This window comes from Mesoplodon densirostris, chromosome 3, assembly GCF_025265405.1.
Source record: "Mesoplodon densirostris isolate mMesDen1 chromosome 3, mMesDen1 primary haplotype, whole genome shotgun sequence".
Classification (NCBI taxonomy): Eukaryota; Metazoa; Chordata; class Mammalia; order Artiodactyla; family Ziphiidae; genus Mesoplodon; species Mesoplodon densirostris.
Window position 1 is genome coordinate 69,798,428 of NC_082663.1, and position 16,144 is coordinate 69,814,571.

The following is a 16,144-nucleotide window of genomic DNA, read 5'->3' on the forward strand; positions in this document are numbered from 1 at the left end:
TCCCAGTCTCCCAATTCATCCCACTCCCCTCTCCCTCCTTGGTGTCCATATGTTTCTTCTCTATGTCTGTGTCTCTATTTCTGCCTTACAGACATGTTCATCTGTACATTTTTCTAGATTCCTTATATACATTAATATACAATAATTGTTTTTCTATTTCTAACTTACTTCACTCTGTATGACAGTCTCCAAGTCCATCCATGTCTCCACAAATGACCCAAGTTCATTTTTTTATATGGCTGAGTAATATTCCATTGTATATATGTACCACATCTTCTTTATCCATTCATCTGTCAAAGGACATTCAGGGTGTTTTCGTGACCTGGCTATTGTAAATAGTACTGCAGTGAACACTGGGGTGCGTGTGTCTCGGAGTTGATTAATCTTAAAAGTTGTTAGTTTTAAAAAGGAGCAATACAGTAAGACAATGGAATCTTTTAATTATCCTGTTTAAATTTTCTTCTCTGAAAGAAAATCTACTTGCTTGAAAACTATTTCTATTTCAATGTGCAGATGGAAATTTTCACATACTCTTTCAATAATACAGTTTTCTTCAGTGACCTCCATTCAATTCCAGAAATTTGTTAATAGACTTTTTCTCTGATAACTTTCTTCTCCATAAGCCTACATATATTTATTTATAAAAATGTGCAGGGAGTATTCTATAGATTTTTTATATGCATGTGTGGATATTTATTTCTCATGGCCTTCACAAATATTAACTTCACACTGTTCAGAATGTTGGTATTTTATTTTAGACCTACAGAAATCTATTCTAAACAATGGGATTGATTGATAGTTGAAAGTAAGAACTATTATTTTGTTATGGGCAAGACTTTGCATGAATTATCTCATTCACTTCTCACAGTAACTCTAAGAAATGAAAACTATGTTTATGTCCCTTTTCTAGATTAGACAACTGAGGCACACACACACAAAAAAGATGAGGTAACGTGTCCAATGACACACAGCTGTATGTTTCTAGGCTAAAGGCAAATAAACTTCTTTTATTCAATTTTGAAAGAAGTTTAGGACAGTATGTAATAGAAAGACATGATTAAAGTGTTGTCTTTTGAACCACTAATCATTGATGAGTATAACTAATTTTTACATCAGTATCTCAGTATACAGTAATGTGTATTCAAGTTGGGGTATATAAAGACAGAGAGGAAATGTATGCAAGGGATATAGTGATCCTCACTGATATTACATGAACTGACTTTAAGGCCATATTTACATTTCTTGGAGGCAGTGATTCTAATGAACAGGTCTATACATGATAGGACTGATCATAATAAATAAAATATATTAGAAATAAATTGCTCAATCTTCAAAAGAATAATCAATAATCAATTCCTACCAATTAAGCTAGGTATTATTATTCCCATTTTAGAGATGAGGAAATTAAGGTACAGGGGTGTTCAGTAAGCTGGTCAGGGTTACACAAACAGAAGGAGTTTAATTTTGAACTATGACTCTTTGGCTCCAGGTTCTGTGCTTGCAGCCACTGTACTCCTCTCTACATGGTTATTTGCTTTAAAAAGAAAAAAAAAAAAGTCAGATTTGCCCTGATTCCCCCTGTTCTTTAGCTATGAGAATGATAAATAAGACACTTAAAAATGCTGTTTTTCCCCATTGGGTCTTGAAAGTCTGAGTGACTTTATAACAATAGTGTCAGTTTTAGGAACTGAAATCATTAAAAGGGGTGTTAGGAAAATATCAAAATTGAACCTCACTTCCCTAAGAATTAGGGATCAGAACCACACACTCTACCTCTCTGGGAATCTTTTTTTTTTTTTTTTTTTTTTTTTTTTGTGGTACGCGGGCCTCTCACTGTTGTGGCCTCTCCCGTTGCGGAGCACAGGCTCCAGGCGCAAAGGCTCAGCGGCCATGGCTCACGGGCCCAGCCGCTCTGCGGCATGTGGGATATTCCCAGACCGGGGCATGAACCCATGTCCCCTGCATCGACAGGCGGACTCTCAACCACTGCGCCACCAGGGAAGCCCTCTGGGAATCTTTTGATAGGGCTTTACTCAAACTTAGGGTAAATATTTATAGCAGCTCTGAGTCCTCTGGGATTGTCTTTTTTTGCCCAATTTGATGGAAGTTTAAATGAATTTTTAGCACTCAGATAAAAAAAGCCACGGACAAAATTTGTCAGAATGTATTTCTCTATGCATATCATAAATCCATTTCACATCACCTCTCAGTGCTTGTAGCAGGCAGAGTGCCGTTTTGAATTTGGCTTTGATTTGAATGTGGACTCTGATCTTCTGCATAAAAATTAGTGACTGATGGGTACTTTATATTAATTAACATATTTGCCACTAATAAATTTGTTTCCAATGATTCTCTGGTGCTAGATATTAAAAGAAATTAGAATTATCAAACTACTAAACTGATGGTTGCTTTCTGATAACCCCTATTTCTGATTGGAGGCTGAGATGTGATTAATGAAGATAGTGGTTTAATGCTTCTTCTTTTCTTTAATAGCTGGAACTAATGGCAATTTCATGTCCCTGCTGCTTTGACCAGTAGACTGTATCAGAAATAGAAAAACTTCCAAAAGTCAGATTTATAAGACATATTTTTGAGGGGATCTGAAGCTACTTTTCAAAAGCATAATTTATGAACATTCTTCCCTTTATTTTGGTCTAACTTATTTGGTAGAAGAGAAAAATCATTTCATGTAAACATATAGTTTGTTTCTCTAGTGTTCTTTTGTTTCACTAATTGTGTAGACTGTTTTGAATTTACTGAAAAGAGTGCTATAGGTTATATATTTTATATTGTTCTTAACACAATGAGAATTTTGTCCTATTAAATGCTGTTATAATTATTTAAAACAGTTCCCTGTTAGCACTATCTTTGTTCCCCATCATTTCTTAATCCTATAATTACCAAATTTTAACCAATTGAATTATCACAGTTTTTCTGACTGTAGCTTGTTGCCATCATAGCATATCATGCTTTTGAAGAATATTTAGTGTCATGCCATGTTCTAAGGCACTTTTTACAATCTGGCATTAATTAATAATCATGTCCATTTTTGGTGGAATGACAACAAGGGCTTCAGAACCTGTCTCTAGTGGAAGCCTCAGACAGACAATTTGAATGGACAAGACATGGCATGAGGGCCGTAGGTGACTTGTTTTGAAGTTTTCTATGTATGGCCCCACATTGTAATTTACTAGAGTTTATCTGAATGGCTTGGGTGGTTTTTTTTAATATAATTTATTTATTTTTGGCTGCATTGGGTCTTAGCTGCTGCATGCTGGCTTCTCTCTAGCTGTGGTGAGTGAGGGCTACTCTTCGTTGTGGCTCGTGGGCTCTAGAGCACAAGCTCTGTAATTGTGGCGCACGGGCTTAGTTGCTCCGCCACATGGGGGATCTTCCCGGACCAGGGCTCGAACCTGTGTCCCCTGCACTGGCAGGCGGATTCTCAACCACTGCGCCACCAGGGAAGCCTGGCTTGGGTGTTTTAAAGATAATTTATATGAATACTTCCTCATTGTCCTTTGTCCCTTCCAGTGCATACTATTTTGTCCCCTGCTTTCACAATATCCAATGCATATTCTGTGCCTGAGTCCTCACAGTGGCTTTAGGAGAAGCTGTTATTATTTGAATTTTGGGGACATTTTGCTGATAGTAGATATTAGTCTAAATTGAGATAAAACACTAATGGTTAAAATGTTTATCATTAATTTTCCTTTTATAAAACAATTGTATTTTAACAGAAACCTCTAGTACATTTTCAGAAAGTACTCCTGGTATAAATTCTAGTCACTGTATTAGGCCATATTAGTAATAATAAACAACAACTTCTACTTAGCTATCACTCTGTGCTAAAAATTTATTTGTATTATACAATTATCCCTCACCATACTCCTATCATGGAATATTACTTCTAAAAAAAAGAAAGTCCCCAATACAAATTTACAATATATTAGAGATAGCATTCAATAAAGATCTAATCATGCTCTTACATGAAACATAAGAACAAGATTTTGCTGTTAAGGTCAAAAGATGTATTTCATCTCTATTTCAATGTTCTAATCATTAAAGTACCTTTTATTTTTCAGAAATCACGGTTTCTCTTTATCATTTCAGCTTGAGATTTCATCCTAAAAAGGTATTGTTTAAACTTCAAGTTTTTATAACATGGTCTATAAACTTAATAACATTAGGCCTTATTATACTGACAATGCAATTACCAGCCTATTATGCATTTCCTTGTGGCAAGTGTATTTTTTGTTAAATAATCAGGCTATTTGAGAGGTTTGCAACATTGACTAATTTTTTTTATTTTTTATTTTGTGTGTGTGTGTGTGTGTGTGTGTGTGGTACGTGGGCCTCTCACTGATGTGGCCTCTCCCATTGCGGAGCACAGGCTCAGCAGCCATGGCTCACGGGCCCAGCCACTCCACGGCATGTGGGATACTCCTGGACCGGGGCACGAACCCGTGTCCCCTGCATCGGCAGGCGGACTCTCAACAACTGTGCCACCAGGGAAGCCCAACATTGACTAATTTTTAAACTATGGCATACCCGGTGGGAACAGCACGTGTGTTTTTGGAAAGACTCAGGATGCCATATCAGAAGCAAGTGAGGTAGGCCCAGGACTCACAGGAGCAAGCCAGCCCTAAGGTGCAATAAATTCAGCTGAGCAGATATGCATAATAGATGCCATGTTGTATTGGATCAGAGTTCCACCTGGCCCAGTAGCCAATCATAGTCGTATCTCCCTATAGTGGGCAGAATAATGGCTCCTTAAAAATATCCTAATCCTTGGAACTTGTGAATATGTTACATTACATGGCAAAATGACATTAAGTTTGCAGATGCAATCAAGTTTGCTAATTATCAACATTTGCAATGGGGAGATTATCCTGGGTTATTCAGCTGTATCTAAACTAATCACTGGTGTCCGTAGAATATGAAGGAGTCAGGGGGATCATCAAAGAGATGAGATATAAAAAATGCAAGAAGGGAGCCATGAGCCAAAGAATACAGGTGATCACTAGAAGCTAGAAAATACAAGGAAACAAAGTCTTTAGAAAATAATGAAGCCTAGCTGATACTTTACTCAGCCCAGTGAGACCCATATCAGACTTCTTACTTAGATAATAAACTTGGGTTCAAGCCAATAAGTTTGTAGTAATTAGTTACAGAAGCAATATAAAACTAATACACTCCTGTGGTAATTTTATAGTGTTTTCCAGTATAAGTGGCCCCAGTACTATTGGTTGTGATGTCCTCGTTTCAATAACAAAAGTTTTTATGGACCCTCACTTAATATATTAATTGTATATTTAACATTTGTTGTTGAAACACTATATAATGATCAAGAAAAATCTAAATCTGTATGTATTTTATTATTCACCCCATCATATATAAAGCTTTAAAATGGAGGGGCACTTATTTTTTTGATACCAATGCTTGATGTGCAGATTGACTTGCAGTTTGACTCCTGTTAATAACTTAATGAGACATCAGTGATGAAAGCCCATAAAATGTGAAAAGATGGCTCAATGATGTGGAATTTAGGATTTCAGAAGACTGGAGATACCAGGAAAATATCACTTTCACTATTCTATGAATGTGTCATTCAAAATAGGCTCTAAAAAGGCTGCAGCAGTGAATTCAAGGTAGAGAGATTGATCATGAGACCATTACAACTGTCAAAGAATTAGCGGTAGATTGGATAAGGAAAGTCTATTCCTGCACTTATTGATTCAAGTTGATGATAGATTGAAATCATAATGGAGTAATCATAGTTGAGACACACAAAATGGAGTTGGGTGGCCATTGAGGATCTAGTTTCAGACACATCCTTGCATCACAGAGAACTTGAACTTTCTGAACTGTACCAAACCCAAGGACAGCACCAGATGTTTTAAGAAAAACATCTGCCAACTGCAAACCTGTGGTCTCAAGGTTCCTCTTTTCAACTATGTAACCATTTTGGATCCCAGATAATTGTTGCTTAACAAGCACCCTTACTTCTTGCCAGCTCCCGTCATAATTCTTGACAAACAATTTACGTAACTAACTGTGGCCTTGCAGTTTTTGCCTTTATAAACTTCCTCCATTTTTTAGTCCAGTGGAACACAATTCAAGTGCTCCTTGAATCTGATTCTCCTGCGCTGCAGTCCGAAAAAACCCTTCAAATATTTATCTCTTTATTTCAATCAGGTCTTTGTTTCTGAAAATTTTGGTTAACAAACTATGTATTGAGCTATATTGTTTGCCAGTCACTTGACATAGCCCTGAATGTTTTTATGTTAATTATAGCCTACAACATTTACATAGTTTTCATTCATTGCCCAAATTTTTCCACATTACTCCATTTCTTTTTGATCTGAAGCTCCAACTTAATCTCCACAAAAAGAAACTACTGTGAATAGAGTTCCATATTAGGCATTCTAGGGTATTGAATTTTGGATTCCACTGGGAGTAGGTATTGATAATGAAAGTTATTTGCGAATGTTCTTGCGATCAGCACTAGGGAAGAGCAGGGAAAGAAGAAGGATTGGTCAAAGAGAAGGTGAATTGTGATACACTCCAAAAGAAGTCTTTCACTCATTCAATGGGGAACTCTGGAGCTGGAATGACCTTCAGAGTCATTTCACATTGGGGTAAGGAGCTCTGGTTTTTAAACTCCACACTGATCAATTTTTAGACATAGGCTGCCCATGGAAGGAGGCATGACCTTGGGCAAGCCCTACTTTTTTAGCCAATCTGCTTTTTAGCCAACTGTTTCCCACAGTGGATGTACCATCGTACATTCCCACCAGTAATTTACAAGGGTTTCAAATTTTGCACATCCTTTCCGATGCTTTTTGTCTTGTTTTGTTTTTGTTTTAAATCATTGTTGTTCTAGTTGTTGTGAAGTAGTACCTAATAGTGGTTTTGATTTGAATTTCCTTAATGAATAATGATGTTGAGCATCTTTTCATTTGCTTATTGGCCATTTGAATATCTTATATGGATAAATGTCTACTCAAGTCATTTGCCCATTTCTAAACTAGTTTGCCATTTTGTTGTTGAATTATAGGAGTCCTTTATATATTCTGGATATTAAACTCTTGTCAGATACATGATTTGCAAGTATTTTCTCCCATTCTGTGGGTTGTCTTTCACTTTCTTGATAATGTCCTTTGATACTATATTAGGGTTTTCCAGAGAACAGAATCAATGTCATATATATGATATATATGATATCCTATTAACTTACACACAAAAAGGCTGTTGGAATTTTGGTAGCAATTGCGTTGAATCTGTAGATCTTAACAACCTTAACAATATTAAGTTTTCCTATCTGTGAACATAAAATGTCTTTCCATTTCTTTAGGTCTTTAATTTCTTTCAGCAATGTTTTGAAGACTTCAGTGTATAAGTCTCTCATCTTCTTGGCTTAACTTATTCCTAGGTATTTTATTATTTTATATTTTCTTATAAATGTTATTGCTTTCTTAATTTCCTTTTTGGATTGTTTATTGCTGGTATATAGAAACAGCTGATTTTTGAATCATTTTTAAGTGTTAAAAATATTCAAGGGAAATGCAAAAAATCTCCTTTAGAAAACTATATAATCCTTATTTTTGAAAAAAATTCTGAAGACATTTTGTAGTTATCTGCCAGCTATGAATCAGAGACTCTTCTTACATTGGATAGGGAGATAGGGAAAGAGATTAAAATTGAGATTTACATTCAGACTGTGAAAATGAAGGAGAGATAGAAATAGGTTTAAAGCAATTACTGGCACTTTGTGTTGTGGATTAGTTGAAATGGGATGAAGACAGTTTATTATCTAAATACTTGGGCTTGCACAAATATTGAAGTCTCTATGTCCATCTTGCTAAATATCTGATGTAGGGACTAGGTAGAAAGTGAATACCATCTTGAAATAACATAGAATCTTCATATGGTCGTAAATGTGAAATATTTTAGTGGATAGATATTAAAAGTACAAAAACTAAAGTTTCTGAATAATTGAATGTCAAAAACAAGTATTATTTGTGTATGTGGGAGGGAATGATGTATGACATGGTTAGCTCTTCCCTCTCCTCTTCAATATTTACTCAGTTTTAAAGTCCCTGTAATAAGCTTCTCTTCTTTGAAAGGTTAAACCCTGTTCTGCTCATTTTTTCCCACACCTAACACAATTTCCTGTGTATAATAAGCATTTAATATTTATTGGCTGAATTAATATGCCATATATCCTATGTTTCCCTTCCAGATCTACTCTCTGCTCTTTGCCACCATCCTCTCTATCTCAGAAGACTTATCTGATTTATATCATTTAATAAATGTATGTCCTTTGTCCTCGGGATTCCCATAGAGTTTTATCAACAGGGAGTCCTGGCAGGTTGTTAGAGGGTGAAGTCAGCATATTTATTCTACTGCCTGCCTCTTTCCTGGATTATCAGTCTAGCATTTTTCCTCACTGGAAAGTGATAGTCATGTCAAGGTAAAACAAAACTAAACTAAACAAAAACAGAAGTCTCTTCTTCAGCATTCAATAACTATCCTCAGGGCTTGGTACTCTCTCTTTTGGTTTTGTTACATCCTGCCACACATTTTTACATAGGTCCTTGTAACATTGTTCTAATTTGAATGTGCACACCACTTATACTGGGACACTGATGGATAATCAAATGGCCATTTATAAAGCTGAATTATTTATAAAAGTTAATCCTACAAATAAGCAGCATATAAATATTAGCTAAATACAGTTTATCTTGTTAACATAACTTCTCCAGTTGATTTTCTTTTAATTCCTGTTAATCTATGTGATACATAGAACAAGAAGGTAGTAGAGCGCTCATGGTGTTTCTTTTCCCTTTAGACCTATAAGGAAGGTATCAAAACATAAAATAAAATAAATACATTTTTTCACTCTTTCCTCCTCACAACCAGTAAATCCTCTGAAGCAGACAAGGTTAAAGAGTAGAAACTTCTTCACAAGTCACTGCATTTAAAGTGTAACTTCCACCAGGAAACTGCCTTTTTAATAAAATGTAGCTATATATCCTGTGGTACAGTAAGTATAAACTGTGGAGCTGCTCCCAGTATGCAGCATACTCCAGCAATACATGGATTATATAAGGACAACATTTGTTTTTTTTTGAAGATTGAAAACTTTAGTGAGATAATGATTATTCTTTTGGCTTCCTTCCCACTCTTTCACTTTCCTTTTTAGACAGTGACATTAAGAAACTATTACCATACACAGCTGCTATTATTCACTTGTTTTCTTCCCATTCTCCACAGCAATTAAACAGTATCTGCATCTAGCAGAGATAAACTCTGATCCTTCCAAAGTTAGTGGTAAGGGGCAGTGGGAGCAATGTTCATTAGTAGCTTTGGTCCAAGAATGACAGTCAATGCTTGACATTTCACCTTAACAAGCTTCTTTCAACCATTCCTATCTCAGTCTTAACTCCTCTAGTGAAGAAATATACTTAGGATTACCTGATAATCCAGTTTTCCAGGCATAGATCTTGTTTACGTCTGTTGACATGATGTAATCATAGATACGAACACTTTTACTTTCAAAAGTGTTCTGATTTATACAATAAATTATATGATCAACCTAATTATACAATCATATTTCTTGCATTTCATGTCAGACCAAAGGTAGGATTGCCAGATCTAGCAAATTGTATATCTTATGCAACGTTTGCCAGATATTTATACTTAAAAAAATTCATTGTTTATCTAAAATTCAAAGTTACCTGGGTATAATGTATTTCTGTATTTTATATGGTAATTTTACCAAAGAGAAACTGAAACACTGAAGTAAGGTAGCAGCAATTTACAGCCTGTCTACTAGGGTTCAGTGAATAAGACTCCAAAGTCAAAATTTTTTAAAAAGGAAGGAAATTCAGAATTTCCCTAAAATATTTGTTTTTAAATTATGAAAATAGCACATGTACATGATAAAATATAAATATTTTAACAAAGAATAAATGTGATGCTAATTTTATTTTCTCCCAACGAATTAAATTTTCCCGAGAGGCAGACATAATTAGCAACCTCTTATGTGGCTTTTGAATGTCTTTTATAAATGCTTTAATTTTGCATATACATATAAATATATATATTTTAAATATTGTAAATGGTAGAGAGAAAGGGAAGTAGAAGGATAAGGAGAAAGAGAGATAGGTATCATATCTGTGGATGTCTGTCATCTGTCATCTCTCAATTTAACTGTTTATCTATCTAAACTTTATTCTATACAAATGTTATCGTCCCACAAACAGTTTCCTTATCTACATTTTGGAAACTAACACTGCGTATATAGATCTACTTTCTGCTTTTTCAAAGATCTGGCATGCTTTATTTATTCAGTTCCTTCTTCAAGGCAATTTAAACTGTTCCTAGTATTTTATTATCATAAATTTCCCTTCAGTAAGCGTTTATATAAATCACTGTATTCATCCAAGAGTTTATCACTAGGATGATTTCCTATTAGTAGGATTACTAAATCAGAGGCTATGTGCACTTTTAACTTAAAAAGTGTTGAATGTCTAAAGAGATCATATTAATTTACAGTTCCACCAAAAGTGTATGAGTGCCTGTTTTTCCTCACTTGCCTCCCACACTATATATTGTATAAATTTTTGATCTTTGTCAAGCTCTGAGGTCAACGTATTTTAACTGGCTTCATATTTGTACACCAGTGGGCTTATATATGTTTGAAATATTTTTAGAAAGGAAATTGACTTTTCTCTGAGAATTGCCTTTTTATGTCCGTTTTTTTGCTTTTCTATCATGGTTTATTATTTACAATATCATTTTTATATATTAATAAAATAGTTATTACATTACAACTGTGGTATCCTGCTATGACTATGACTGTAGTAGATTTTTAAAGATAGAAAGTTTAGTTGATTTATAGTCCAATTCTTTCCTTTTTAATTTTTATGTTACTTAATAAATCTTAAGACATAATAAAATTATTTAAAATTTTTTATTATTCATTCTGCTAAACTTATACATTCATTAATATTTTGATTCACTTATATTTCTATTTTTTATCTATGATATATTCAGTCAACAGGAAAAAGTTAAGAATGAAAACTTTTCTATATATACCATTTTTTTTTGCCAAGTATCCAAACTGTTGAATAACCAAGCTTTTCTCTACTGACTTTAAAATCATACATTGTCACATTATGAGATTCATGGTTCAAAGTCCATTTTTGAAATTGTTTCTATTATTTTGATCTATTTTTTCATGCTCAGAACTAAGGTAATTTTCTTTAATGATCGTGTTTTATAATATATGTTAGTATTTATTAATCTTGTTTTGAGGGAATTTCTTGGCTTTCCTGTGCATATTATGCTGTAGTCTGCATAAAATGTTTCCAAAAAAGAAAAGAAAAGAAAAGAAACAGCTTATTGGGATATTGGGATTTTTGCTGGAAATACCTTAACTTTATCAGTCAATTTAGAATAAAATGATATCTTCATACTTGCTCCTTACGTTGGAACCAGTTAGCTTGTGCTTATAACAAAGCACCCCAAAGTTAGTGGTTTAGTATACTAATCAAATGTGTGAGTTGGCAACAGGACCTGAGTTCAGCCAGGTGGTGCTTTTGTTCTCAGCTGGGCTTACCAGATGTCTATATAGTAAGCTGCCAAGTCATCCAAAGGCCTGCTGGCCTAGGACTGTGTGATGGTTAATTTTATGTGCCAACATGGCTAGACTATGTTGCCCAGTAGTTTTATCAAACAGTAGTCTAGATGTTGCTGTAAAGGTAATTTTAAATGTGATGAACATTTATAGTCAGTTTACTTTAAGTAAACCAGATTACCCTCCACAATATAAATGGTCCTCTTCCCATCAATTGAAGGCTTTAAAGGCAAAGACTGAAGTTTCCTAAAGAAAAAGGACTTACACTTCCAGACAACAACATAGAAAATTTTCCTGAGTTTCCAGCCCTTGTACTTAAAACTTCAGTATCAATCCTTACCTGAATTTCCAGCCCACCAGTTTACCTTACAGATTTCAGACTTGTTTTAACAGACTTATTTAACTTTTTATATTTTTAATTTCATGAAATTTTAATTTTTATATATTACGTGATTTTCTTGAATTCCTTGATTTCGAGAGTTAAGATTATCCACTCTATAGAGTTTTGAAAAAATCTCTTGACTTTTTCTCTTTGCTTTACTATCTTTCTGGTGTTTAATTTAATTCATATTTATCACTATCTTTATATTTACTAATACCTTCTTCAGCTTAGGTTTATTTTGTTGTCATTTTCTCAAATTATTTTTCCCAAAGTTTAAAATAGCTTATTTTTATGTTTTTATTATTTTATCTTCTATTAATATATTCAAGGTTAGAATTTGAGCTCTATTTTACTTGTATTGCATAAGATCATACCAATAATTATTTTATTATTATTACTATTTTGCATTTTTTTAAGTGCTTGATGTGGTTTGATTTCCTCCTTGACCAAAAACTTTTTTAAGAAGGTGTGCTCCTCAAACTGCCCCCTCCTCAAATTTCTTCCCCCACTCCCTCACCTCAGGGTAAAGATCCAGAGGAATTGTTTCCATCTACTTGTACAGAAATAAATATGGATAGTTATTTCTACTTTGGCAATATTCCCTGAGGTTTTCTTTGTTGACTATTGTATAATCTAGTTTTGTAAGTGCACTTAAAAATACATAAGTACTCAAGCACTTAACAGATATTTTTTCTATCTTAAACAGTTATTTAACATATCAGATTGTCAATAATAATTGTTTTTTTATGAACTCTATACTTGAATTTCTTATTTGTTTAACCCAAAATGAACTGTAAATACTAATTAATATCATCTACTGTTATTACTGATTTTGGCTCATTTTCTTTTTTATAGAAGTTGATTCTTTGTTATTTGATGTGTTGCAATTTATGGCAGAATTTTAAGTTATCGAACATTTGTTTTCTTTGAATGACTTTGCATGATATTAGTAGTCAAACCTGCTTTGGGCATGTATATGCATGGTATGTCTTCTCCATACTTTTTCATTAGAATACAATGCTTATTTTAAATGAATAGTTTCTATTAAAAATTGATATGATTTTTTTGTCAAGAATGAGAAATTTTACTTTTACTAGGTGAGTGTGCCCCTTTTTACACTTATGAATATGAAATATCCATTTGATTTTATAATTTATATTTTAACGTTTGAGCATTCTTAACTTTAGATGGATTTTCTTTTCATTACATGTGGTGATTAATTGGATTACAAATTGGCTAGGACATAGTACCCAGATATTTGGTCAAACATTCTTCTAACTGTATCTGTGAAGGTATTTTTAGATGAGATTAACATTTAAATCAGTAGATTTTGTGTAAATTGGATTACCCTCTATAATGTAGGTGGTTCTCATCAATCAGTTGAAGGTCTTTACAGAAAAAGACTGACTTCCTCAGAATTTTGCCAGCATATGGCCTTTGGACTTGAATTGTAACATTGGCATTTCCATGAGTCTCTAGCCTGCCAGTCTACCTTGCAAATTTTTGATTTGCCCGTCTCTATGAGTCAATTCCTTAAAATATCTATCTATCTATCTATCTATCTATCTACCCTCTACCTACCTATTTACACACACACACACACACACACACACACACACACTTTTGGTTCTATTTTTCTGGAGAACTTTGACTAATATACTACATTTATTTTATATATATATATTTTTTCCTTCTAAAAATATAGACGATTAATGATTTATTTTATTCATTTTAGTGGCTTTCTTTTAAACTTCGTGAGCAGCAATTATTGCATGACTCCTACGATTCCTGCCAAAAATAATGAAAAAATCAATAAGGTGACACTATTCTGCATTCTTGCTGTGTATTCCCCTTCCAATTTTTGTTGGTTATATAATATTTCTTTTATATTTCTATATGTATTATTATTTTACCAAGTATTTGCATATATACTTCACAGAGTCATTTACCTTTTATATTTACATGAAGTCATATTTATCCAACATTCCTCATCTGGCAATATATCATTACAGCCCCAGGACTATATGTAGCTACAGTTTACCTCTCAAACATACCCATTAAGTAAACGTTTCTTTTGTACATGGCATGTTTACATATTTCCTTGTTGGGGCCTCCCTCCTGTGCTACTCCATAGTGGCAACACTGCAGACCCAATGTTGCTGCTCCAAGTAAGGGCTCTTGTTTTTACCACTTCCACATTTGTGTACCTAGTCTTCTGTTTAAAATGCTTAAGGTCTGGAAAATATACATTTTCTTTCAGCATCATTTCTTGTACTAGTTCACTTGTCTATGAATTTTGAAGGCATCCTTCATATACTGAAGTTGGAAATTTCTACATTCTTACTTTCATTGAAGATGGAGTTTTCTATTTGTCAGCTAATTTAATAGGAGAAAGAGGTAGGGAAATAACTAGTTTAACATCTTTAGATGAGGGGAAAGGAATCCTAAAACATCCTATAGTTCTTAATATTTGAAATGCTTAACAGAAAGGGAAAACATAATGAAATTTAAGTTCTAACTATTTTTCTATGATAATTGTTTAAGACTGGGTGAATATATCATCCAGAGATGAGAATATCAACATGAATGATGATTGTTTAGATAGTGATACTGACAATTATGCTAAAATAGTCTCCCACATCAATACCTTAAAAAAAAGAAACAACAAAATCAAAGTTTAAAAATTGGAGAGATTTTGAAGAAAAATATGATTTAAGATTTGTAATTCACGTTATCAATTTTATTATGTTAAAAAGATACTTAAGCACCTTTACCTGGTATGTTTTCAAAAGGTAAATTATCATTTATGAAGTTTTGAAATTTAAGAAATCACCAAACAATTAAAATAGAGCCCATTTCCTTTACTTTTCTATATTGGCTATGAGACAAATCTATAGTTTCTATAATTTTTCCCATTGCTAAAATATAGATATTATATACCCCTTTCTTTGTATAGATATGCATAACATTGTTCAGTTTCAAAATCTATTACAAAAGTGTTAGTAGGTGTTTTTTTCCTGCTCTTTAAGATATTTAATTTTGTCTTACTGGAGAACATCAGCCATTTTCTTTTGAAAACTTGGCTTGGGAAGAAATAAGTAGTCTTTATTGTGAAAGTAATGATAAAAATTACATGTAGATAATAAGAAAATATGACACATGGGTAAGATAGATATAATTAGGAAATTTGGCTAGAAAAAAGAGGAACTAAAATTCATATATAATTTATGTAATTGGTGAGATCCTGATACTTATTTGCCCTTAAATAAGCAGCGACTTCCTCTAATTTAAAAATAACCACCACACTCAGAATTTTCTTAGGCAAAGAGTTTTTTACTTTTTTTTAAATACATACTCTGCATTGAAAATATTTATCTGAATTATCTGAGTTCTAATTTCAGGGTTTCCAGAGAGAGTTTTTTTCTTTTCAATATCTAGGATTATGCCTTATTCATCTCTAATTTGCTATTTTAACAAAATAAATTAATAGATATTATAGAAGTTGCTCTGTCTGTATTTAATACAGAGTAAAATTGACTATAAAGTGATACATATTTTTAAAATTTCATATGGTTACATAATTTCTTTATTGATTTTCTGTTCTTACCAGAAAGTGGAGGTTGGAGTAAGTACAGATGTAATTGCAAACTTAGAATATTGATTTTTTAAAAAATTAATATATTTTTAGTTCCTCACAGTTTTACTAAATGGAAAATTTATTCTATTTATACTATCACCTATTGGTACTCCAAAAACTTTCCTCAATTTTTTATAATGTAACTCAAATCCCAAGTGGTTGACAATGAGTACTAAGGGAAGTGCATTGGTGTTGTACTAATACCAGACAGGAAAAATGTAGAGGAATTTTGCTCATATGAAAGAGCACATGTAGAAATTAGCCAATCCTATCATTACTCTGCAGGATAAACTTCAACAGGCACTTAAATATGGTTGGGATCTTAGAAAAAAATGTTATGCCCCCATTTATGGGGTAGTAACATGTGTAAGGCAGAGATCATGTTCTGAAGATCACATCAAGGGTCATAAAATACAGGATATTGGTGTGGTCCTTTGGCAGTTGCCTTGGCATTATCTATGGCTTTTTTTTTCCTATGAAT